General features: G+C 43.4%; 1 protein-coding gene and 1 long non-coding RNA gene across 22 annotated transcripts in view; both read right to left on the reverse strand.

Moving 5' to 3' along the window:
* RBFOX1 (RNA binding fox-1 homolog 1) overlaps nt 1-24,636 on the reverse strand; it is a 440,478-nt gene that overhangs the window by 242,154 nt on the left and 173,688 nt on the right. The gene's annotated exons all lie outside the window — the stretch shown is intronic.
* LOC145531689 (uncharacterized) lies at nt 14,176-18,257 on the reverse strand. The gene is made up of 2 exons (XR_014072670.1): nt 15,975-18,257; nt 14,176-15,198 (listed from the first exon to the last, which is right to left on the reverse strand). It is a non-coding gene; the product is annotated as an uncharacterized LOC145531689 (long non-coding RNA).

Below are 24,636 nucleotides of genomic sequence, written 5' to 3' on the forward strand. Positions count from 1 at the left end.
CCAAGCATGCTAGAAAGCAGAAGTTGGCAGCCTTTTTCTGTGAAGAGCCCAAGGTAAGTAGACATCTATAAACTTTCAACTTTGCCAGGCTTATAGCACCTTTGTTGCAACCACTCAAGTCAGCCATTGTAGCCAGAGAGCACCATGGACGATGTATGAATGTATGTGAGTGAATGAGTGTGGTTGAGGATCAATAAAACTTTAATTGCAAAAGTAGGTACAATTGTATAAGTGTGGCTGAGTATCAGTACAACTTGCAAAAATAGATGCAATGAGTGTGGCTGAGTATCAATAAAGCTTTATTTGCAAAAGTAGGCAGCAGGCCAGATGTGGCCCACAGGCTCTCATTTGTTGACACTTGCTGTTGAATATCTGTAAGTTTAGAGGCAACCTGATTTGGGGAAACACAAATGATAGTCAAGGGATTTCATGTTCACATAATAAAAAAAAGTAGATATTAGTTATATGCAAATGTAGTCTTCTATTTCAAGCCTCTCCTTATAATCCCTTGCCTGGGGGAGTGGGGACACCCCATTTGGGAGCTGTGAGATTCTTCTCCCTGAGTTCATTCACCTCATTCCCTGTCATGTCTTAAAACTAAAAAAAGCACACGTGGGAGGCTGAGGCATCCAGTTGGATTCGGGGAAAGCCTATTAAGCATGTTAATCCATTTGTAATTCACCAAGAAGAACATGAAAGCACAAGGCAAAGAGCAGAAGACAGGAAGATGTTTTCCAGAAACATGTGAGCAACAGTGCATGGCAAGGCAGACCATTAAAGAGGCCACACTCAGTCTGCCTCGAAAAACAGCGAGGGGAAGAGGACACATGGGTGTGCAGTTCATTGTGCGTGTGTGTACAGAATTAGTCACTGCAGCTGCAAATGGATCACAGTGGCCATCACAAGCAACAGTGAATATACATGTCAATGGCATGGAGCAAACATACATGTAATGAGCATATATGTCAAAGGATATGTGTTTAACAAATGTTCGTTAACCGACCTGAGTACAGGGGGTGGAAACACTTTTCTACAGGAGTGAGTATGACTTATCTTTATATATCTAAGGTGAATTCTCTGATATTTAAAAACTATGATGATTTAATGCTAGGAAACTTAAACTTGCATACAAATTCTGATGTGTAAGACATATAAAAATTCACCTTGATTGGAAAATCCAGACAGTATCTCATTCTTCAACAGTTTTGAGCAAGTCAAAACATATTAGTTGGGACAGATGTCTTCCTTATGACACTAACATCATCGTCACTCATCTGAGTGTCCAAATTTGCCATTAAACCAGAAAAAACAAAGGTCAGAGGGTCTTATGCTGAATTGATATTAGGGACACTGTTAAAAACAAAGCAAAACAAAATATAACACATGATGCCCCATGGCTGGTGGGCAGCAAACAGTTCAGCCACCAGTCGCTCTAGAAAACAGTATTACCATATCTTATAAGGTTAAACCTATACTTGCCATGTGACCCAGCAGTGCCACTTTCAAGGATTTACCCAAGAAAAATGAAAACTCATGTCCACACAGAGGTGTATGCTAAAATTTCATTGCATTCATACCCACCAGAACCTGGAAACCAATGTCCATCAACTGGAGAATGGATAAACAGATTGTGGTATATCCATGTCATGGAATATTACTCAGCAGTGAAAAGGACTGTTAATAGACGTATCATGAATGCATCTCAAAAATAGTATGTTAAGTGAAGGAAGTCAAACATAAAAAGATTTGTACAGTATGATTCCATTTATATGAAATTCAAAATGATAGAGAGAGAATAGATCAGTGGTTGCCAGGAGTTGGGAATTTGGGGGTAAAATAGACTGAAAATGAGCTTGAGGAAACTTTTTAAAATGAAGGACTATTCTCTATCTTGATTAAAGTGAAGGTTATAAAATTTTATACAATTACCAAGAGTTCTTAAGCTGTACATGTAAATAAATAAATCTTATTGCATATAAATACTAACCTAAAAAAAAAAAAAAAACACCTTAATGTGTGGTCTCCACTGCAACCCAGTGTAAGAAGTATTTCTCAGAATGAAAAGCAATTGGTTTTACTATTCCCACGTCTGTTTCTCAATCCTGGTACACAGCCATATGACCCCAGTAACCTGTTATCCTGGGTTGGATTTAAATCCAACACCAGGATTTCCCTGATGGTACAGCAGATAAGAATTCACCTGCCAATGCAGGGGACATGGGTTCAATCCCTGATCTGGGAAGATCCTACAAGTCTGGGAGCAACCAAGCCTGTGAATCATAACTCCTGAGCCCACCTCCTGCAACTACTGCAGCCTGTGGGTCTAGAGCCTGTGCTCCGTAACAAGAGAAGCCACTGCAGTGAGAATCCAGCTCACCACAATGGAAGAGTAGCCCCCATTTGCTGCAACTAGCAAAAGCCCCTCTCAAAGCAACAAGACCCACTGCAACCAAAATACTATATAAATAAATCATAAATCCAACTCCAGAAAAAACATCTTTGAAATATCAGCATTTCCCAAAATGCATGACACTTAAACTAACACCCTGACCTCAGTCATTCCTATAAGACCACTGCCCTTCTACTGGATGGGCCAAAAAATTTCTTTGGGTTTTTCCTTTATATCCATCCAAGCTGACACATCCCTAACCCAGGGAATGTGTAACTAGGTGATAAAGTTGGCACCACAGGCTTGGGGATAAATGGTATGAACACAACATCTACTGCCTACTGAGTGCTTACTAGATTCTAGGCACTGCCCTAAGTGCTTATTTAATATCACAGCCTTTTATTTTCATGAGAACTCTATGAATAGATAAACATTACTGTCCTCCTTGCATAGATGAAGGAATTAAAGCTCACATACATTCTTTGTGTACAAAGAATATACATAACCTGTCCAAGTTCACATGTCCAGGAAGGCTGAGCTGGGACGGAGTTAGGTGTGCTGGATTCTAAAATCACCACTTTCAGGACTTCAAGTGTCCTGCAGAGCTCTGGAGGGACTCGAAAGAGTTCAGCAAGTCTAGGCCCACAAACACATTACAGCTAATTAGTGAGGGCTGTGCACAAATCCCCTGGAGAAGGAAATGGCAATCCACTCCAGTATTCTTGCCTGGGAAAGCCCTAGGACACAGGAGTCTGAAGGGGGTGGGGTGGGGTGGAAGTGGGCTACAGTCCTGGGATCACAAAGAGTCAGACACAGCTTAGTGACTAAATAACAAAATTGCTTCTGGAATTACAACACAGCCCTGTTACAATTGGAGGAACTCTGGTACAGAGTGGCTTCCCTTTCCTGCCGTCATCGGCCAGGCCGAGGGGCCCAGGTGATGCACTATTTTGGAAGCCAGTTTGGAAGTGAAACTACTCCTTCAAATGATCATAGACTGTTCAATCCCTGAATGAGATCCTGCATACAGCAACAACAGCAAATACCTCTTACTGAAAAGTGATCAGTTATTCCTCATACCAAACTTACAAGACTGCTTTGACTATTATATGAAATAGGACTTGGAAATCCCTTGGCTCTGCGACTTCACATAGCAAGGACTAGTAATAGTCATGATAGCTACAAGCCTTCCTGCTTTCTGGTAAGAAAAATAATATTTTAGCATCTACCCTGTAGTGTCGTGGGCTTGCCAGGTGGTGCTAGTGGTAAAGAATCCGCCTGCCAATGCAGGAGTTGCAAAGAGACGTGGGTTCGATTCCTGAGTCCAGAAGATCCCCTGGAGGACAGCATGGCAACCCACTCCAGCATTCTTGCCTGGAGAATCCCATGGGCTGAGGAGCCTGGCAGGCTACCATCCATAGCACTGCAAACAGTTGGAGACAACTGACAGGATTTAGCATGCATGCAAGTAGTGTAGCAGGAGGAATTTTTTTCCCAGGTGCACCTGAGACCTGGGAAAGACAATACACGTGGCTAAACACCTTGCCAGATCTCACCTCCAGGTGCAGGCCTCTTGCAAACCAGGATAAAGTCTACAAAGAGATCATTGCAGGCAAAGCGGTCCTCCGTTCAGATCTTGTTTCTGCAACAGCTGAGCCCATCCCCTGTACATGATGTTCAGGATTTGGGGACAGAACATCCCGAGTGTGTGGGAGGACACATTTGCATAGAGGTGGGTGGGCAGGGGCTTAGCAGAACATCCAAGAACACAAGCAAACACACCCAGGAGGGAAAATTCCTTCATCACTCTGGGCTGTAACCTCCAGCAGGGATGCCTGTAGGGAGTGACCAAGGTCGCCTGGCCCGACATCCTCTCCCCACTGGGTTCTCTAGTGAAGCGGATCCAGAAATTGTGTCTCTGAGGCTCAGCACTGTCTTTAATGATTGCTTCCCAAAACAAACCCCGGGCGATCAGAGGAAAGAGACGAGCAACGCTAGTAGCTGACTCTTGATAAAAAAAGAACCAGAGGGAAGTTGATGGGGACTGAAGAGGCACAAAGAGAAGGTCAGGAATAACTCTCTACTGATTACTACATAATAGTGATGCTGTGTGGGCCAGACACGTCCCTTTGGGCCCTGTATTCCTCACCTGTAAGGGAGGCTGGAACTCTCACCAAATGCACCAGAAAAGTGTGCAAGTGAATGAGCTAGTCGCTCAGTTGTGTCTGACTCTTTGTGATCTCATGGACTGCAGCCCGCCAGGCTCCTCTGTCCATGGGATTCTCCAGGCAAGAATACTGGAGTGGTTGCCATGCCTTCCTCCAGGGGATCTGTCTGGCCCAAGGATCGAACCCACGTCTCTTAATGTCTCCCACACGGGCAGGTGGGTTTTTTATCAGTAGGGCCACCTGGGAAGCCCTTTTATCTAAGAGGTTGCCCGAGCTCCCAGTGGCTTTGTGTTTCCTCAAATAAGTGCCAAGACCCAGCAGATCATTAATTACAACTTCCACGAATGGTTTCCCACATTGCCTTGCAGGCATGCGTGTGCCCTGGGAGGGAAGATGCTTCTGTCTCTATACACGGCTCTCAGAGAGGATGCAGCTCATGTGGCACGGAGGCCTTCAGGCAAGAGAGAATCCACAACTGAAAAGGAGTCTGTGCTGTAAACAAGGAGGGTGATGAAAACAGGGCTTGCAGCTTTCAAGAAGTAAATAGCGTGGGGGGTGGGGGAATATGAGTTGGTGATCATTAGAACACAAAAACCTCATGTTTGTTGCACGTTTATTTTTCCCAAAGGACAACTGTATCCACTTTCTCATTTGTGGAATTAGGAGAAATATTTGCTGAGCACCTACTATGTTCTGGGTTGAGAAGATTACCCTGGAGAAGGGCATGGCAACCCACTCCAGTGTTCCTGCCTGGAGAATGTCATGGACAGAGGAACCTGGTGGGCTACAGTCCATGGGGTTGCAAAGAGTCAGACACGACTGAAGCAACTTAGTACACACACACCCACTATGTTCTAGGGGCTTCCCAGGTGGCGACCCATGGACTGTAGCCTGCTAGGCTCCTCTGTCCCTGGAATTCTCCAGGTAAGAATACTGGAGTGGGTAGCCAGGCCCTCCTCCAGGGAGTCTTCCTGACCCAGGGACTGAACTCATATCTCCTGCATTGGCAGGCAGGTTCTTTACCAGCTGAGCCATCTGTGAAGCCCTTCTGAGACATTCCAGTAACAATAATCCCTAACCCTTTGCCTTTCCAAGACATAAGACTGTTGCAATGATGAGATGAATAATAAGTATATGTAAAGTATTTTGCTCAATATTTGGCTTATAGCAAGCACTGGTAAAATTAAAATGATATTTTCATTATCCTGATTACCTTGATCCATCTACAATCCAAGCTCTAGAAGAAAGTCATTGACATTATAAAAAAAAGGTAGTATCAAGAAATTGAAAGCATGAATGGACATCTCTTCTGCATTTACACAAAGGAAGAGACTAGATATTGTCCTCTGGATACATCAGTTAAGGTCTAAGCCTGTGAATCCTAGGAAAATATTGATTGGGGGAAAAAGCTCTTCTGCTGAAATTTAAGAAGAGCTCCACACCATTTAAATTAAGTGGATTTACATGAAAGATACTATTTGGTGCCTACCCAGCATCCGTCCCATTGTTAACCTATTAATAGAATTTCAACTTATTCAGGTAAAGGGATAATACCATTTAATCTCAGCAAGGTGGGTCCACTTATCCAGATCCAGGTAATGAATAATGATCAATCTAAACTGGCCAGGGTCATCCAATGACGTTTTGCATGTATGCCACCCAGTTTGGGCAAGTAAGACATAATTTCATGTCTCCTTGATGGCTTTCCATCTCAGAAAAAAAAGGCAAATCCTTGCAAAAGAAAGTAAGTGCTTTACCCCTGTCCTTTTACACTTCAGGTGCTGGAGTGAGGACATGAGGCTTGGAACTTCGGTGACTATCTTGTTACCATGAGAAGAAAAGTAAAGGCTAGATGCAACCAGAGTGGGTAATGATGACACTAAACCACTTACTTTAAGGCTTCTTGCTAAAGTTTTTTTCAAAAATTCTTTTTTAGTTAAGTCATTGACTGGTTTTTAGTTACCCTCGGGTAAAAGAAATGCAAACTGTTTCAATTCCTCAAATTCAGAGCTTCAGGTTTTTGTTGCATTTATTGAGAAGCCGACAAAAATGGCTTCTCAAATCACCTGAATCACTTATAACTACAATCACTTCAGCTTCCACTGGAAATCTTCTCATTGCATCTCACTGTGGGTGTGCCGATGCCCAGAATCTGGGGACCTCAGACCTGGAAGGAACTTCATACAAGAGATGTCTGCTCTCCATCCACTGCAACTGTCACCCCCACAGTGAATTTCAGGATTTCTCCAGCTGGACTGGACAGCTCTAATCCCTAGACCATTTCTGAGTTTAACTTCCCCCACTCCCCCCATCCCCCCTAACCCCTCACCCCCCCACCCCTGCCAAATAGCCTTCCTTTTGGATAGTTTTCTCTTTGGGCTCCACTGAGAATGTGTTCCATTTGTTTGCCTATTGTTATGTCTTATTGTTGTTCTTTAGTCACTAAGTCATGTGACCCCATGGACTGTAGCCCAACAGGCTCCTCTGTCCATGGCATTTCCAAGGCAAGAATACTGGAGTGGGGTGCCATTTTCTTCTCCAGAGGATCTTCCCGACCCAAGGATTGAACCTATATTTCCCTTTTATCTATTTTAATAAGATGATACTCTGCCCTCTTAGTAGTCTCCATTCAACATAGCAATCATGCTCTCAGAATATAGAAAACTATTTACATAAAGGTAGCGACATTTTCTATAGATCCTGGGTAAAGTGAAAAGCCATCAAAGAATTCTGCTTTACAGATTCATTCTAACAAATTTTCATTATTAAAAAAAATTTGCAGGGATTCAACCCCAAACTTTAATCACTGAATTGCAAGTGCTCATCCACTTGAAAGGCAACTTTTTAATGTTATTCCATGTCTTTAAATCCACATGGGGAGAGAGAGGGGTGCAAATTATAGACCTGTGAATCAAAGTCAAAGTCTCAATTATGTGTAGGAGTCAGAGGTTCAGAAAGTACAGATCAAGGACTAAACAACAAGGACACAATACCTAAAAGTCTCTGTTAGACTCTGCCGACAACCCTAAGAAAGACCTTGAACCTCCCCTTCACGTTTTCCTAATATCCTTCTGAATTCTGGGTCCATTTTTTCACTTACCTGCCTCCCAGCCGTGGGTTCGGGAAGAAAAGGGAAAAGTCAGTTTTGCAGTGGGTGATGCTCTGTCCAATTCCACCTTGAAGTCCGAGGCTAGTCTCCAGGGCTCAGAGAATTAAAACGGATGCAGTGAACTTGACTTGCATGTAGTTACTGCCATCTTAATAAGGTGAGAGCAGCTGGGGGATCCCAGGAACATGTAAGTCAGGCCTTGCCATATGCAGCCAGGCTGGAATCTGTCAAGTTCACTTAGCACATTTTGTCTTTGGGGAGTCAGCCAGGCAATCACATTCAAGGGGGCAGGAGGGAGAGGCAAGAACATGGGGAGTAAGGGCTGTTGAAATATTGAAGCTCCTGCTGATGTAAAGCCAGATGCATAATCACCCTCTCGCCCCCCACTGGGAAATACTCCTCTCACAGACCCCGGCTGGAGCTGAACACTGACAATGATTTAGGGCTGTTTGGGGGGAATGAACTGAAATAGCTGGTATGAATATATGTATTTCAGAAGGAAGTAATGAGCACGTTTCTCATGGTCAGTGGATGAAGCTCATTTGCAGTCATGTCTTATTGCTGCCCTGAACAACCCAAGAGACAGATATACCAATTTCAGCATCCACAAGAATGCCATATAGTTGTTTTTTTTTTTTTTTTTTGAGGTTGGTTTTGTGATCCTCCTGTGCGAGAGATCTTAAGAAGAAAAAGTCCTGGGGAAAAAAGGGCAGGGATTTGGGAAGGAGAGGAATAAGGAAACCGGCTGTTAAGAAGAGTGTTACCCAGGGCTGCAGTCTGATAGCAAGGGTGAGATACGCTTCCCAGAAGGAAAGGAGAGCCTGGGACTCCACCCCAGCACAATTCTACTCTGATGGATACGAATGAGGGCATCTCGGCAGAGCTTTGGGAGAAAGAGCCCGAATTGAAAATGTAATCTCCATTTCATACTTTCCGCTGATATTCAGCATAAAAGCAAGGCTAGCCCATGGCCAGCCAAATTCAATGCAATTTATATGCAGCCTCATACATCTTTGAGGGGATTTTGTAGGGAGACCAAATGCGACCAACATCCCCTCGTACAGATTTGCTGAGCGGGGTTCAGAGTGACGCTTCGGAGGAGCCTTTCTGGGGAAATGAAGTGAGGGATTTAATTTGGTACAGTTTATAGAACGTGCCCCAACGGTGACATTTCCAGGGACAATGGGGCATCGTTATCCCTTGAAGACAAGGAGGACTTCGTTTTCAAAATGCTGCTCATTTAGCCTTCACCCCGGCAGAGGAACCAACAAAACCAACTCAGGCTTGCTTCTTGCATCTTCTAAGTCATGTGAACCTGGGCAGGTTACTTCTCTGCTCTGACTTATTAAGGGTAGCGCCATCTAGCAGTTCTGATCCTTTCAGATGGTAAAGAATAACCAATACCTATTCAGTACACCTGCCAATGCAGGAGATGCAAGAGATGTGGGTTCAGTCCCTGGGTCAGGAAGAATCCTTGGAGGGGGCGATGGCACCCTACTCCAGCATTCCTGCCTGCAAAATTCCATGGACAGAGGATCCTGGTGGGCTACAGTCCGTGGGATCATAGTCAGACACAATGGAACACACGTATATATTCAGAGCTCCACACCTGTCAGACATTTTTAAAGTGTTTTACACACACAATTTCCTTGAATTCTCACGTATTACACACGAAGGATCTGAAGAAAAGAAAGGGTTAAGGAGACCAAAATCACACCTTATAATTGTTGTAGTGAAGATCTACACTCAAATATTCTAACCCCAGAACTTTCTTCATGAGTTACTACATAGCAGCTGCCTCTTTGAAGAGAAGCTCTTCATTCAGTTCCTGGCATACACTAGGTTCTCAATAAATGCTACCTCTTAACTGACGGAGACTCATGAGAGTCCCTTGGACAGCAACAGATCAAGCCAGTCAACCCTAAAGGACATCAACTCTGAATATTTATTGGAAGGACTGATGCAAAAGCTTCGATACTTTGGCCACCTGATGTGAAGAGCCAGCTAATTGGAAAAGACCCTGAAGCTGGGAAAGATTGAGGGTGGGAGGAGAAGGGGATGACAGAGGATGAGATGGTTGGATGGCATCACTGACTCAATGGACATGAGTTTGAGCAAACTCCAGGTGATAGTGAAGGACAGGGGAGCCTGGTGTGCTGCAGCCCATGGGGTCACAAAGAGTTGGACGTGACTGAGGGACTGAACAACAACAAGTCATAGACATTTGAATGTTTCAGGTGCTGTATTAGCCACTTGGTGTGCATGCATGCATGTTCAGTCATGTCCAACTCTTTGTGAACTTGTGGACTGTAGGCCGCCAGGCTCCTCTGTCCATGGAAATTTTCAGGAGAGAATACTGGAATGGGCCGCCATTTACTCCTCCAGGGGCTCTTCCCAACTCAGGAATTGAACCTGCATCTCTTGTGTCTCCTGCATTGGCAGGTAGATTCTTTACCACTGGACTGCCTGGGAAGGCCCTTTAATACTTTAGGATCACCCAGTTCTCAATTTCATATGGGGAAACTGAGACTCAAACAGGCCCTGGTCACTCACAGTAAGCAGCCAAGCCAGGATTATAACCAAGGTTTTAGACCACTGAAGCACGACCTTAGCTACATCTCTATGTATCAGAGTGTCCCCCCAACATGGGGAATTCTGCAAATCTATGAATCAGCTGGCTCACCCAGCACAGAAAATGGAATCACACGTTTTCTTCTGTTGAGTAATTCCCCTCCTCAGCTCCTGTGAGCCAACAGAAAATGACAGAGAGGAATGAGATACCCCCCTGGGTCTCCGCATGAAATACAACCTCTTGAGAGGAGCCTCCAGTCATTAAAAAGGCACCCATCTGTCTTTCCTAAGTTCCTACAAACTCTCAAAGGACTCCCTGGCTTAGTGAACAATCACTCACTGCAGCAAACACCTGGAGAAGGTGGCGATCATTTGGAGAACAATCGTTAAGACATGCAAGAATCACCAAGGAAGCTGATGGTAACTCGGCAGTGGTATCCAGAAGAGCCCAAAAGAAAGTGTTAGTCGCTCAGGCGTGTCCGACTCTTTGCGACCCTATGGATTGTAGCCCACCAGGCTCCTCTGCCCATAGGATTCTCCAGACAAGAATACTGGAATGGGTTGACATGCCCTTCTCTAGGGGATCTTCCCCAGGCAGGGATCGAACCTGGGTCTCCTGCATTGCAGGCAGATTCTTTACCATGTGAGCCACCAGGAAAGCATGCAACGTAGTAAATAACAGATGAATGAATGAGGGGAAATGGATGAATGGATTTGGCTAACTGAACAGCATTCACAGTAAGAGGTGACACAGAAAGAGTGCTTCCTGGGCTCAGTGATTAGGGCCCCCTTGCTAACATCTTCAGAGTCATCCTCTCATCTCAACCTCTCCAGAAATCTTAGTTCATTTCTGCTCTCACGTCCATTTCATAGAAATGAAAATTAAGTCTTGGCAAGGCAAAGAATTGCAACTCATCCAAAAATACACAAATAATAAGGAGAGAAGCCCGTCTGACTCGAGAGTCAGACTCCTTTGAAGCTGGCTGTGCACGAGCTAATGGAGGTGCTGTCGAATTGCATTAAAATAGCCTAAAGGCAAAAACTATTACAATATTGTAAAGTAATTAGCCCCCAACTAAAATAAATAAATTTATAAAAAAAAAAAAAATAGCCTAAAGGAAGAATCCACCCTTAACTGTTAAGAATTAGAGGCATGGATAGATTATCTTCATAGTGAAGCTGAAGTGCATGAGGAAACCCTAAGAGGTAAGCAGAGGCCATTTGTTCAAAAGCGTGAGAGCTGGGAAGATGGGGGTGGGAGGTGGCTTTAATGAAAAGATAACATTGATTTCTAATTAGCATCTCAATTGTTTGCCAGCTAATAGATGGTTCAAACAGTGCTTGAGGTGGTTTAGAAAAAGTTGGAGAGCTACAAGGTGCTTGGGCATTTGACACATACTCTAAAATCACTATCTTAATCACTAGAGTTGCCTAGGAAGAAAGTCACTGTGAGACAAGAATGAACGTTCAGATTTGACAGATACACACTACTCCATACAAAATAGATAAACAACCAGGGGCTGCTGTATAGCACAGGGAACTATGCTCAATATCTTATAATAACCTACAATGGAAAAGAATCTGAAAAAATATATATAGATATATAATGAATGACTTTGTATACTTGAAACTAACACGACATTGTGAACTAAGTATATTTCAATTAAAAAAAAAATGAATGTCCACATGCTCCATTCATGTATGAAGGCAACAAAGAAGTGAGGGTGGGGGATATTGATAAATAAGAAAGCCCTCTTGGGTTACCTACTGACTCCTTTCTGTCTGTCTCTCTCTTTCTCTTTGTCACTCTCTCTAGTGATTCTGTGCGTAGTTGCTCAGTTGTGTCTGACTCTTTGTGACTCCATGCACTGTAGCCTGCCAGGCTTCCTTGTCCATGAGGATACCCCAGGCAAGAATACTGGAGTGGGTTGCCATGCCCTCCTCCAGGGGATCTTCTCAACCCAGGGATCAAACTCAGGTCTCCCACATTGCAGGTGATTCCTTATAGTCTGAGCCACCAGAGAAGCCCAAGAATAGGAGTGGGTAGCCTATCACTTCTCCAGGGGAACCTTATGACCCAGGAATCGAACTAAGGTCTCCTGCATTGCAGGCAGATTCTTCACCATCTGAGCTACCTGGGAAACCCATTAAATGTAGCCAAACAGAGCATAAAAATATATTACTGTCTGAGAAGTTGTCCCAGTAAATTATAATATAGGCAGGCAAAGAGGAAAATAAGTAAATCACTTTTATTATTTACTATATTCCAGGTCCTTTTAAGACTGTGCTTGCTGTAAATAAAACAATATATACTTAAAAGAAGTACCAGCCATAGTATTCATGGATTCATGAATATTCATGGTTTCACTATTGTTCTTATATTTGTATCTAATAATATTTATAGCTAATAAACTGTGGAACGAGTATTCCTCTCTGTGCCTATTGTTTTTAAGGAAATAATTGTTTCATCTCCATGGACTTGGATCTAATGTAATGTGATCACATGCTATTATTTACATGAATGTGCTTGTGTGTTAATTGATTGTCTCTCGGAAGATGCACAAAACTGGTAACAGTGGAACCTCCGGGGAATAGAACTGACTTAGGGGAGTGTGGGGCGGGGCAGAGAAGGAAGCATTTCACAGTAAACCTTATATTGCATTGTGTGATAGTCTAAAAATAAAGTATTTTATATCAAAATAATGTAATGTTTTCTCTGCAAGTTTCATAACACTGCTTTCTAGACTTTACAGTGAAGCAGTAGTGGAGAAAATTGACTTCCAAATGAGTTAACCCATAAAGAATCAAGTGTGACAGTTGCAAGAAGGTGCTATGTTAATGGAAAGTTCCTGTTGCTTACGTACGTTCTTCCCTCATAGCACCACGGATTTAGGTCGAAATTTTGTAGATGACTAGCTACAGCTTGTCCTAAAGGAAGAAATGGCCTGTGTCTATCACTATCTCTCTCTCTTTTTTAAATTAAGTATAGTTGATTTACAATGTTCTGTTAGTTTCTTGTGTACAAGAAAGTGATTCCGTTTTTTTAAACTTTTTATTTTCTACTGGATTATAGCTGATTAACAATGTTGTGACAGTTTCAGGTAGACGACAAAAGGACTCAGCCACGCATATACATGGATCGATTCTCCCCCAAACTCCCCTCCCATCCAGGCTGCCACATAACGTGCTCAAGCAGAGTTTCCTGCGCTACACAGTAGGTCCTTGTTGGTTATCCATTTTAAATATCCCAATGTGTACATGTCCATCCCAAATTCCCTGACTAGCCTTTCCCCTCATCCTTCCCCTGCTGGTAACCATAAGTTTGCTCTCTAAGTCTGTGAGTCTCTTTCTATTTTGTAGATAAGCTCATCTGTATCGTTTCTTTTTAGATTCTGCATATAAGGGATATCATACGACATTTCTCCTCTGTCAAACTGAGTGAAGTAAGTCAGACAGTGATTCAGTTATATATATATATGTGTGTGTGTGTATTTGTAAATATATTTGTATATGTATATATAAAGAGTATACAGGGCTTCCCTGGTGGCTCAGTGGTAAAGAATCTGCCTGCAAACACAGGAGACATGAGAGATGTAGGTTCGATCCCAGGGTTGATAAGATCCCCTGGAGAAGGAAACGGCAACCCACAAGCATTCTTGCCTGGAGAATCCCATGGACAGAGGAGCCTGGCGGGCTGCAGTCCACAGGGTCTCAAATAGTCAGACATGACCGAGCGACTCACTGACAGCAACAAAGGGTATATACGTATATATATCTCACATTCTTTCCATTATGGTTTATTACAAGATACTGAAATATAGTTCCCTGAGCTATACAGTAGGATCTTGCTGTTTATCTATTTTATATGTGGTAGTTTGTATCTGCTAATCCCAAACCCTTAATTTATCCCACCTCGTTTCCCTTCTGTTAACACTAAATTTGTTTTCTGCGTCTGTGAGTATCTCTGTATCTTTTTATCTCTGAATTAAAAGACAAACCACTTTTTTCCCACTGCATGATGGAGAAAAAGAAGATAACAGAAACATGCTCTTTTGATTTTTTTTTTCCGCTAGTGTCAAACATCAGGCCGGGTGTGTTGAAGCTGAGATGCCGGGCACAGCAGTTAAGTTGTGTCAGACACACGCTAAATGGGTTTTGCCACTGTTTCACCTCCTGCCTCCTCTGTACCCTGGGATACAGCCAGCCCCACACTCCTTTTTTATTGGCTGTTTGAGCCCTTACTGAACGGGGCTGACACTTGACCTGAGGAAGCAGGAAATAACACAGAATATAGGGCATGCCAAACCGGTGTCATCCCTTCTCAGCTGGAGTGACAGGCATGCCATGGGGTAGACCCTGGAGCTCCCAGACAGAAGGGAATCACCCATCACTCTTAAGGGGAGGCAACTGAGGTCTTAACCTCATCTGTCTCTTCCACTTTAAATACATCCATCGAGGACAAGAAAAGGGACGGAACTTCAAATCATGTTTGAGTTCGACATCTCTGGATTTTCCCCTTTCTTGATCCGATATGCACAGCTCTAAGTGTAAAAGAGCCATCTCTGCCCCCTTCCAGAATTTACTATAAATTAGGGAATATCATGACTCATTCCTTGAAGAGTCTGAGTAAGGTCTGGCTATAAACTGGACCAAAGGCTCCAACCTTGTGTGTTTGAACGAGCACGGTTCATTCACGTTAACAGGACTAACAGCAATAAAACAAGTCACAGTACATAAGCCAGTTCCAACTCTTGAGAGAGGCACTGGGTCAATATCTACCCAAATGCAAAGTGTTTGTAACATCTGGGCTCCCCAGGTGGCACAGTGGTAAAGAACCTGCCTGCTGATGCAGGAGACACAAGAGACACAGGTTCGATCCCAGGGTTGGGAAGATCCCCTGGAGAAGGAAACAGCAACCCACTGCATTATTCTTGCCAGGAGAATCCCATGGACAGAGGAGCCTGGTGGGTTGCCGTCCATGGGGTCACAAGAAAAAGCAGGACAAGACTGAGCAATTGAGCACACACACACACATGTAATATCTACCAAAATGCAAAGTGCTTTAAAAAATTTAGCCCAGAAGTTCTCCTTCAAAGAGTTTATATCACAGATATGCTCACAAAAGTACTCTAAGACACTGCAGCTCTGTTGGTAATGATCAAAGCTAAACATCCTCCCCGATGAAGAGCAGTTAAATAATGCTATCTCCACGCTATGGATGAATAGGCACCATTAAAAGGAGTGTGGCCATGTATATTCACTGATTATAGAAAGTTCCCCCAAGAACGGTTGTAAACACTTAAGATGGAGTTAATGGGGTTAGCTCTGCAAAGAGGAATTTTTAATTTTCATTTGATTCCTTCCTTTCCCCTGTGAGCTGTTTGTGTATTATTTTTATATTTACAAGGTCAACAGTATCCATTTTGGCAGTAAGACCTTAGGAAAGTTTTTCATTGATTTATTTTGCTAAAATACTAAGCACAACTTTTTAAAGTACAAAAATGTCAAGCAAAGTATACTCCCTGATCCCCTACCCTTGGCTCCATTCTTACTCTCTGCTCTGTATCAGTTTAGCCTTGTATTTCCCCTTTGCCCTGAATTTCTGCTTTATAATCACATGCTCACCAACTGGACTTAATGCTGTTGTTGTTTAGTCACGAAGTCATGTCTCTTTGCGACCCCATGGACTGTAGCCCACCAGGCTCCTCTGTCCATGGGATTTCCCAGGCAAGAATACTGGAGTGGGTTGCCATCTCCTTCTTCAAGAGATTTTCCTGACACAGGAATCGAACTCACAACTCCTGCATTGCCAAGTGGGTCCTTTACCACTGAGCTATCAGGGAAGCCCGTTGGAATCAATAGTAGAAATCAAATTGTATTCCTTGAGACACCTGTTGAGGCCCATCCTCATCTTTTTATACATCCACCCACCCTCCATCCATCCATCCATTCATTCATCCACGCATCCATTCATCCATCTATCCTATGAATCATTCATTACAAATATTGTGTGTTCTGTGAGCCTGGCATAATTCTAGATCATGGAGAAACAAGAGTGAACCACTTACTGTCATGGAACCTGTACTTAAGAAGCTGAGGGTCTAGTGTGAAAGGTGGATGGGGACGTAAGTTTTCACACTTCTGTGGGATAAGCACACCTTGACAGAGGGGACCCTCAGATGCTCCTGGGTGATACAGTCAGGTCAAGAAAGACCTTGTGAAACCAAAGGAGGAAGGAACACAAGTGTCCATGAACAGACAAATAGATGAACAAAATGTAGTATAAACAAGTTGTCCCAAAAGTGTCTTGGGAGGATTACTGATACCCAATTGCAGAACTGACCACAGAGACCAACATCCAAGGATGCCCAAATCCCTTACAGTTGGTTTCAGTTTCCATGGGTCTCACATCCACAGATGGGAAGGGTCTACTGGATACACATTGGAATATTACTCATCCTTGAAAAAGAAGGAAATTCTGGCACATGCTTCCATAGAGATGAATCTTGAGGACATTATGCTGAGCAAAATAAACCGTTTCTCAAAGGACAAATCATGTGTGAGTCCAGTTTCATGAGGTACTTAGAGGAGACAGATTCACAGAGACAGGAATGGTGGTTGCCAGGGTCTGGCAGACTGGGAGCCAGGAAACTCATGTTTGATGGATATAGAATTTCCATTTGGGAAGACGAAAAATTTCTGGAGATGGGTGGTGGTGATGGTTGCCCAACAATGTGGATACACCTCATATGTATTAACTGTACACTTAAAAAGAGCTAAGAGGGCAAATTTTATGTTCAATATTGGTTCATTAATTGTGAGAGATGTCTCACAATAATGTAAGATATCGACAACAGAAGAAACTGGGTTGAGAGTACCTAGGATTTCTGAACCATGCTTGCAACATTTCTTTAAAAATCTAAAACTACTCTCAAATGAAATGTTTATTTAAAATAGAGGAAGTTAATACTAAGCTGAGGTGTGAAGAATGAACTGGGGTTGCCCAAGGGAATGGTGAAGGATAAGACAAGAGAACCTCCACACGCAAAGGTTCAAGAATGAGACAAACATAGTGTGTTTGGGGCTTAGTCGCTCAGTCATATCCTACTCTTTGCGACCCCAAGGACTGGAGCCTGCCAGGCTCCTCTGTCCATGGGGCTTCTTTGGGCAAGAATACTGGACTGGGTTGCCATGCTCTCCTCCAGGGGATCTTCCCACCCAGGGATTGAACCCAGGTCTCCCACATCGCAGGCAGATTCTTTACCATCTGAGTCCCCAGGGAAGCCCACAGCGTGTTAGGGTTCAGAAACTAAAAATGGCCCAATGTGGCCACAACAGTGCTCCCAAGGTCCCAGATTTCTGAATGAGATCATTTGGCCGGAACCCTACAGTTCTAGCAATGTCCCAACCTTTGATGGTGGCCTGAGTACCAGTGGGATCCCCCACAGGAAAGCCCAGGATGCCTTGAGAAACAGAGATGAGGAAGCAGTGTGTGCGCGCGTATGTGCGTACTCAGTCGTATCTGACTCTCTGCAACTCCGTAGACTATAGCCCGACAGGTTCCTCTATCCATAGAATTTTCCAGGCAAGAATATTGGAGTAGATTGCCGTTTCCTCCTCCAGGGGATCTTCCTGACCCAGGGATTGAACCTAGGTCTCTTGTGTCTCTTGCATCAGGAAGATCCCCTGGAGGAGGACATGACAACCCACTCCAGTATTCTTGTCTGGAGAATCCCCATGGACAGAGGAGCCTGGCGGGCTACAGCCCATAGAGTCCTAAGAGTCAGACACAACTGAACGACTAATACTTTCACTTTCACGTGCCATCTGATATTTTTCCTGACCAACAAGTTCCCTGGATTCCTCAATGACTCATGCCAGGACCTCCAGCACACATTAAGATGAAATCTCTCACACCCGAAAGTTCCCTGAGTATCAGTGTCAATAGCGTGATAGAGAAATCAAAGGAAAGAAACTCCAAGGTGTTATTTGCAAGTTGTCATTAAAAAAAAAAAACACCATCAGAGGATCTCAAAAATAAGCAATGTGGTGAGCATGAGAAGCAGCGAGAGTTTATCTCCCCAGCCGCTTGACACAGTATCAACTTTCTAATCGGGGGACACACAAGGGAGAAGAACTTATTGTTTTAATTATAATCTACAGTGCAGCCTTATTTCTTGATAAGGCATCAAAGCACATGCTCTTTGGGGTGTTCCTGCCAGGAAAGGTCGGGCAGGCGTGCAGTAGGGAACCGGTGCATTGTCCCTCTCCCCTTGCAGCTCTTTTGATCCTGTGCACCAAGCAATTTGGCTATGTAGATTTAATCCCAAGGTTTTCATACACAGCTTGTTATATTCCCGCCAGCTCAACCAAGTTCTGTGATGCTCGCTTATTTGCAAGCGGCTAAGCTGATGCTGTCCTCAGAAGCTCAGCGGCTAACAAGCCGGAATTAGGCATTTTCCTCCTGCTTCGTTTGCTGTGAATGCGTCGGATTCAGCGCAAGTTTCTCCTCTTAGCCGGAACCTGTTATTCAAAATGTACGAATTACTGGACACACCAAGTCAAGTTCAACGGCCAGGATCCTTGGGCTGAGTCAGATCAGGCTCATTACTTCGGCGGTAGATTGAGCTCTCAGAAAACAAAGGAGGATCCTTTTAAGAGACTCAAGTCAGGCTGGACAACAGTGGTTCTCAAAAGGATAAAGTCGGGGCGGGAAGGATGCTGCCCACGAGTTGTCTGGAGGATGTGGGGTTTTCAGCGCAGACAGACTGGAGTTCCTATCTCCACTTTTCTGTAGGTACACAATCCCATTTAATCCTCAAACACCCTAGCAAGGTCACTCTTATTATCACACCACATTTTTGCTGTTGAATTATCTTGCTCAAGATCCCACCACTAGTTAAGGACAGAACTGGGATTTGAACCGGCACTGATTTGATTCCAAAATCCATGTTCTCACACATTATATTATACTGCCTTCTCTAATATTCTAGGAGTTGAATGCCCTCTCTGGGCATTTGGAGTTTTCCAACCACTGTGGCTGTTACGCTCTATCGTTCTCTCTATCCAAAGTGCTTGCCTTTAAGAAAGCGCCAGAAGGTAGACACACAAAATCTCCAGACTCGAGAGCTGACCTTGGAGATCATGCAACCTACGAGCCTGGGGTATAAGGGGGCCCCTGTGACCAGTGTGCACAGCAGCAGTCTGTCTTTAGCCTGTGTTCTCTACTTCAAGGTCACCTGACAGGTCAGACTGGGGGGTTGCTTAGAAAGTTCTCCCTGCTTTTCTAATTGTGCTTGAGCTATAACCCTACTTGGAGCACTTTGGGGCTTGAAGAAGTCTGATTTCTTCTTTAAGAAACAATCCTTCGGTTGACTCTGTTATATACTTGTGTGACTTATCCTTCACATCACAATTTTAAATAATCTACATAGGTATGTTCGCTGTTTGTGAAATATTAATGAATAGAAACCCTCTTTGTTCACTTCTGTTTTCCTAATGCCTTTCCTAACTGTCCTAACTGTCTGCTTTCTGTCCTAACTGTCTGCTTTCCTAACTATCCTGGGAGCACCAGGAGTTGCTGTGTATAATATCTGCAGATCAGATGAGTCACCTTTGGGGTCAAGGAGCATCAGTGCCTCCAGCCCCGCTTGGATACACATACACCCTAGTCATTCCACCATCTTGGTCATTCCCTGTTCTAATCCGTTCTCATTCCTCCAGAAGGGTGGTGTCCCCAAGTGAACACTCCGTGTACAACCAGATAATAATACAGTTCCCATGATGGAGAATGAGCACCTGATGGCTCAGACAGTAAAGAATCTGCCTGCAATGCAGAAGATGTGGGATCGATCTCTGGGTCGGGAAGATCCCCTGGAGGAGGAAAAGGCAACTCGCTCCAGTATTCTTGCCTGGGGAATCCAGAGGTAGAGGAGCCTGGCAGGCTGTAGTCCATGGGATCGCAAAGAGTTGGACAGGACTGAGCAACTAACACTTTCACTTTATTTCTCTTGATGGAGAACCTCTGCCCATGCCTCACAAGGATGCTTCATTTTCCTGTCCTGCCTGTGAGTGCAGGTAAGGTTCTGTTGCCATTTTGCAGATCTGCATGGCCAGTGTGTACAGAGCTAAGATTCAAAGCTATGATCCATCCCAAATAATCTGAGCCCTGCCTTCTTTGTGAGGTTCAGAGGAACACAAGAGGGCCTGAGGTTTAACAAACTTCACATCTAGACTACCCTACCTGCTGGATGACCTGGGGTGACTGCCCTTAAACTAAGCTCCTCTTTTCTTACCAGGAAAATGCAAACATTAGTACCTGCCTCACAGGGCTGTGTGTGAATTTAATGAGATAATGCACTTAGAAGGGTTAGCCTGGCAAAGAATAAGCACTCACTTAATTTAACCTTTATTACCATTATTAGATAGCAGAGGTCTGGCAAAAAAGCAAAAAGTAACAGCATTATTTCCATACACAACCCTGCAGAGTAATGCTGGTAGGGTTTTTGTTCCGTAAAAATGACTTTTATTAGAGGCAAATGACAATTGGGCTAGCTTTTTGGCAGCTTAAGTCTATTGCTGACCCAGCCAGACAGCCCTCCCTGTGGGCTAAAACCAGGAGCCTTTTGCTCTGTTTCTGCTCAGCCCAGGACTGGAAAAAAAAAAGTCCCTGAGGAGGTTTACTCCAACCTAAGCCCAGGATCAGAAAATGGAGCTGATACATTTTCCACTTAAAATTAGAATGATGAGATTTCTTAGAGAGATGTCTGTTCTCTGTTATTCAGTCTGTCACTTTTTAAAAAATAATAAAACTGCTTAGTTGACTACCAAGAGATATTCTTGTTGTGCAAGAAGATATCTTTATGAGTAGATAGCAGGTAACACTGAACACTCCAGGTCAGGGATTCTCATTTCTCTGTGTAGATCAGGGTTGTCTGGGTTACCTGTTGCAAATTATAGTCCTGCAGTTCATCATTAGGGATTCTGATTCGCCAGGCTGAAGAGCAACCCAATCACCTTTTGAGGGACCCAAACCAAGATGCCGATGTGTTGTGTGTCTCAGCTGTTTATCTTTAATATGTAAGATGAGAATACCTAGACAGTGTATTAAAAAGTAGAGACATCACTTTGCCGACAAAAGTCCGTACGGTCAAAGCTATGATTTTTTTTTCCAGTTGTCATATATGGATGTGAGACTTGGATGATAAAGGAAGCTGAGTGCTGAACAATTGATGCTTTTGAACTGAAAACTTGCTTTGTGACTGCTTGCTCCTCTCAGAAAGGCTGCAGGGGAACCCTCCACATTCTTGGGTATATGGCAGACCCAAAGGAGTCACTAAAGAGAAGACGTCCATGCTTCTATCTTGCTCGTGGCTCACTGGCATGTCGATGGGTGTATAAGTGGAGAGAGTCATCATGGGTCCTTTCCCTAATCCTCCTGGCCATCTGTCCACCTCCCAGACGGGCTGAAGAAGCTAATGAGAAGATAAGAAGGAGGAATGAGACCCTCTGGAGAGGGGTCTGAGAGTACTCATGAAAAACTGCCAAATGCTTGTGTTCTCTGGATCTCAGAGATTAAGAGACATTAAAAGAGCCTAGATAAAGATCTAACACCAGACTTATCACCGACAAGGATGTAGGTAAACTCTTAACCACTGTGTGTCCCAATTTCTCACCTTCTATTTATGCATTATCACACCAGCATCCAAAATATCTGTTCAACCCAAATGAATGCAATGAAACTTACAGTTCTTGGAAAAATAAGCACACACAAATAAAATGGAACTACTGCAGTGAGTGGAATGTGAGTGGTAAGCCTTTGAATGGTGGCAGGTCCACATTTAGACAAAATTCAATCTTCAAATTCAAGTTCACCCTCAGCCAGCTCTTACTAACCACGTGAAATATCAGGTTACTGCTGTAAGATGTCAATTGTGTCAGCTGCTTTTGGGTAACTAAACAAGAGGAAATTTCCTGGCTGACAGAAACCCAAATATTTCACTCACCTCCTGACATCCACGCCCTTCAAGGAAGCTGAACTTCTCCCCAATGCCAAAGGGGATAAATCTGGATTGCTCTGTGTCTGCAGGTCTCAAAATGTTGCTCTACGACCAGCAGCATCAGCATCACCTGGGAACTTAAACATGCAGAATCTTGGGCCCCACCCCAAACCTACTGAATTCAGAAATTCTGAGAGTCAGGTCCAGTATTTGGTGTATTTTTTCAGGCTCTCCAGAAAATTGTGAAGGATGTTCAAGTATGACAAACACTGCTTTATGTCACTCTTAAGGGTCTCATTTCTTTTGTTAAGTGATTAAGGCAAATGATAATCTGGCCAATGTGATGTCAGGGGAAAAATTTTTCTGGAATGTGTTGTCAAGGGAAAAGAATCTCTGGGGAAGAGGTGAAAGGGCTGCTAGGGAACTTTTCATAAGAAGAAAAATCCAAAAGGGTCATTTCCTACTCTCCTCTGAAGTGTTATCATCTTGTGTGATGTCTTGAGCAGTAGCAGCTATCTTGAGGCCAGGAGGAATGCCGATCTAAGAGGATAAGTAGACACAATGAGAGTAGCAGAATGGCAGAGTAGAAATAGAGCAAAAATCTGAAAAGTTACTGATGTTGAATCGCTAAGCTGTCTGAATTAGCCTGGGGCTTCCCTGGTGGCTCAAATGGTAAAGAATTTGCCTGCAGTGTAGGAGACCCGGGTTCTATTCCTGGCTCAGGAAGATTCCCTGGAGAAGGGAATGGCTACCCACTCCAGTCTTCTTGCCTGGAGAATTCCATGGACAGAAGAGCCTGGCAGGCTACAGTTTATGGGGTCACAAAGAGTCAGACAGGACTGAGTGACTAACACACAGACAACACAGCTTCACCTCCTGAATTCTTAAGTGAGATTATGCACGCTCTTCTTCAAAAACTATTTTTAGTTGACTTTTCAATTACTTACTCAACAGGATTCAACCAATACACCAATTTAAACATGACTCTCCCCTTTAACAAGTTGTCAGTAGAAAACAAAAGCCATTCAGTAGGGTGATAAAAGTTACAAATAAATGTGACTATATTGTGGCCTATAATGGTTTGAAAGAAAATGGACTAGAATAAGAGATATGTCTGAAAACTATGCTGATTATATTTTCCAAACCAATTTTTATTTGGGAAAGATTTTTGTTTGTTTGTTTGTGCTATTTCCAGGTGCAAGCAATAATTTGGAATGCCAAAATATTGCAGTTTCTAGGTCATTTACTTGATTTACAGACACAACACAGTAGAATATTTGAAACTAGAATTGTCCTTCCGAATCCAAGCTGAACGGCTGCCATATCAATAACTTTTCCAATTAACAGCTGAAATTTTAAATGCTTCCACAACCTAGATGAAATGCTTTAATCTGGCAACATGAAATGTATAATAATCTGTGGCTTGGTTTTTATATGTATCCACTCCAGCAGATCTTGGGGAATTCTTACTTCTCCCACTATATTCAAGTTGCCAAAGAAGAAAGGGAGAACAGAAACAAATATCATTTTTGCATAGAATGGCAAGTGCCAGGTAATTGCTCACACCAAGTGAAGCAAAATGATATCTTGGACTTGCCCCAGAAAGTCTGTCTCAAAATATAATAATGTTGGTGCTTATCCACAAATCTAGAATCTAGAAATTAGAGATGACTATTGATATTAAAACTCAAGGCCAAATATATCCATTCTCCCACTCACCTATCTATCCATCCACCCATTTGTCCATCCATTCATTCATCCATCTATCCATCCACATGCCCACCTATCCATTCGTCATACATACATACACTCATACATATATACATACATACACTCATACATCCATTTATCTGTCCATCCATCCACCCAAACAAGCATCCATTCATTTGTCCATCCATCAATCCACCCGTCCATCCATCCGTCCATCCGTTCATCTGTCCATCCATGTACCCATCCATGCATCCATTGTTTTAATTACTCAAGAAAAAATTAATGCCTACTCTGTCACATACAGCAATAGTCAAAACAGACTAAAATATCTGCCCTGATGGAGCTGACATACTAGTGGGGAAAGACAGACACAAACAAATAAAAAACATAACTATATAGTCTATCAGATGGTGATAAGTGAGTGAAACAACAGCATGTCAGATGAAGGGGAACAGGATATACAGGAATGAGCAGAGGGTCTGATTTTAATGGAGGGGTCAAGGAGGTCTGGCCTGAAAAGATGATATACAAATAAATTTGAAAGGGAAGTAAGGGAGCAAACATCAATAGAAGACACTAACTTTTTCAGAAAATGGACAAGGGGAGCCTTGAGAAATGGATGCTCCCCATTGTGAGGAAGCGAGCACCTGGGCACAGAGTAGATTGAACCAGTGACCCAGCCAGCCTGGG

The sequence above is a fragment of the Giraffa tippelskirchi genome, chromosome 13 (assembly GCF_054371585.1).
Source record: "Giraffa tippelskirchi isolate mGirTip1 chromosome 13, T2T-mGirTip1v1.2.pri, whole genome shotgun sequence".
In the NCBI taxonomy this organism is placed as follows: domain Eukaryota; kingdom Metazoa; phylum Chordata; class Mammalia; order Artiodactyla; family Giraffidae; genus Giraffa; species Giraffa tippelskirchi.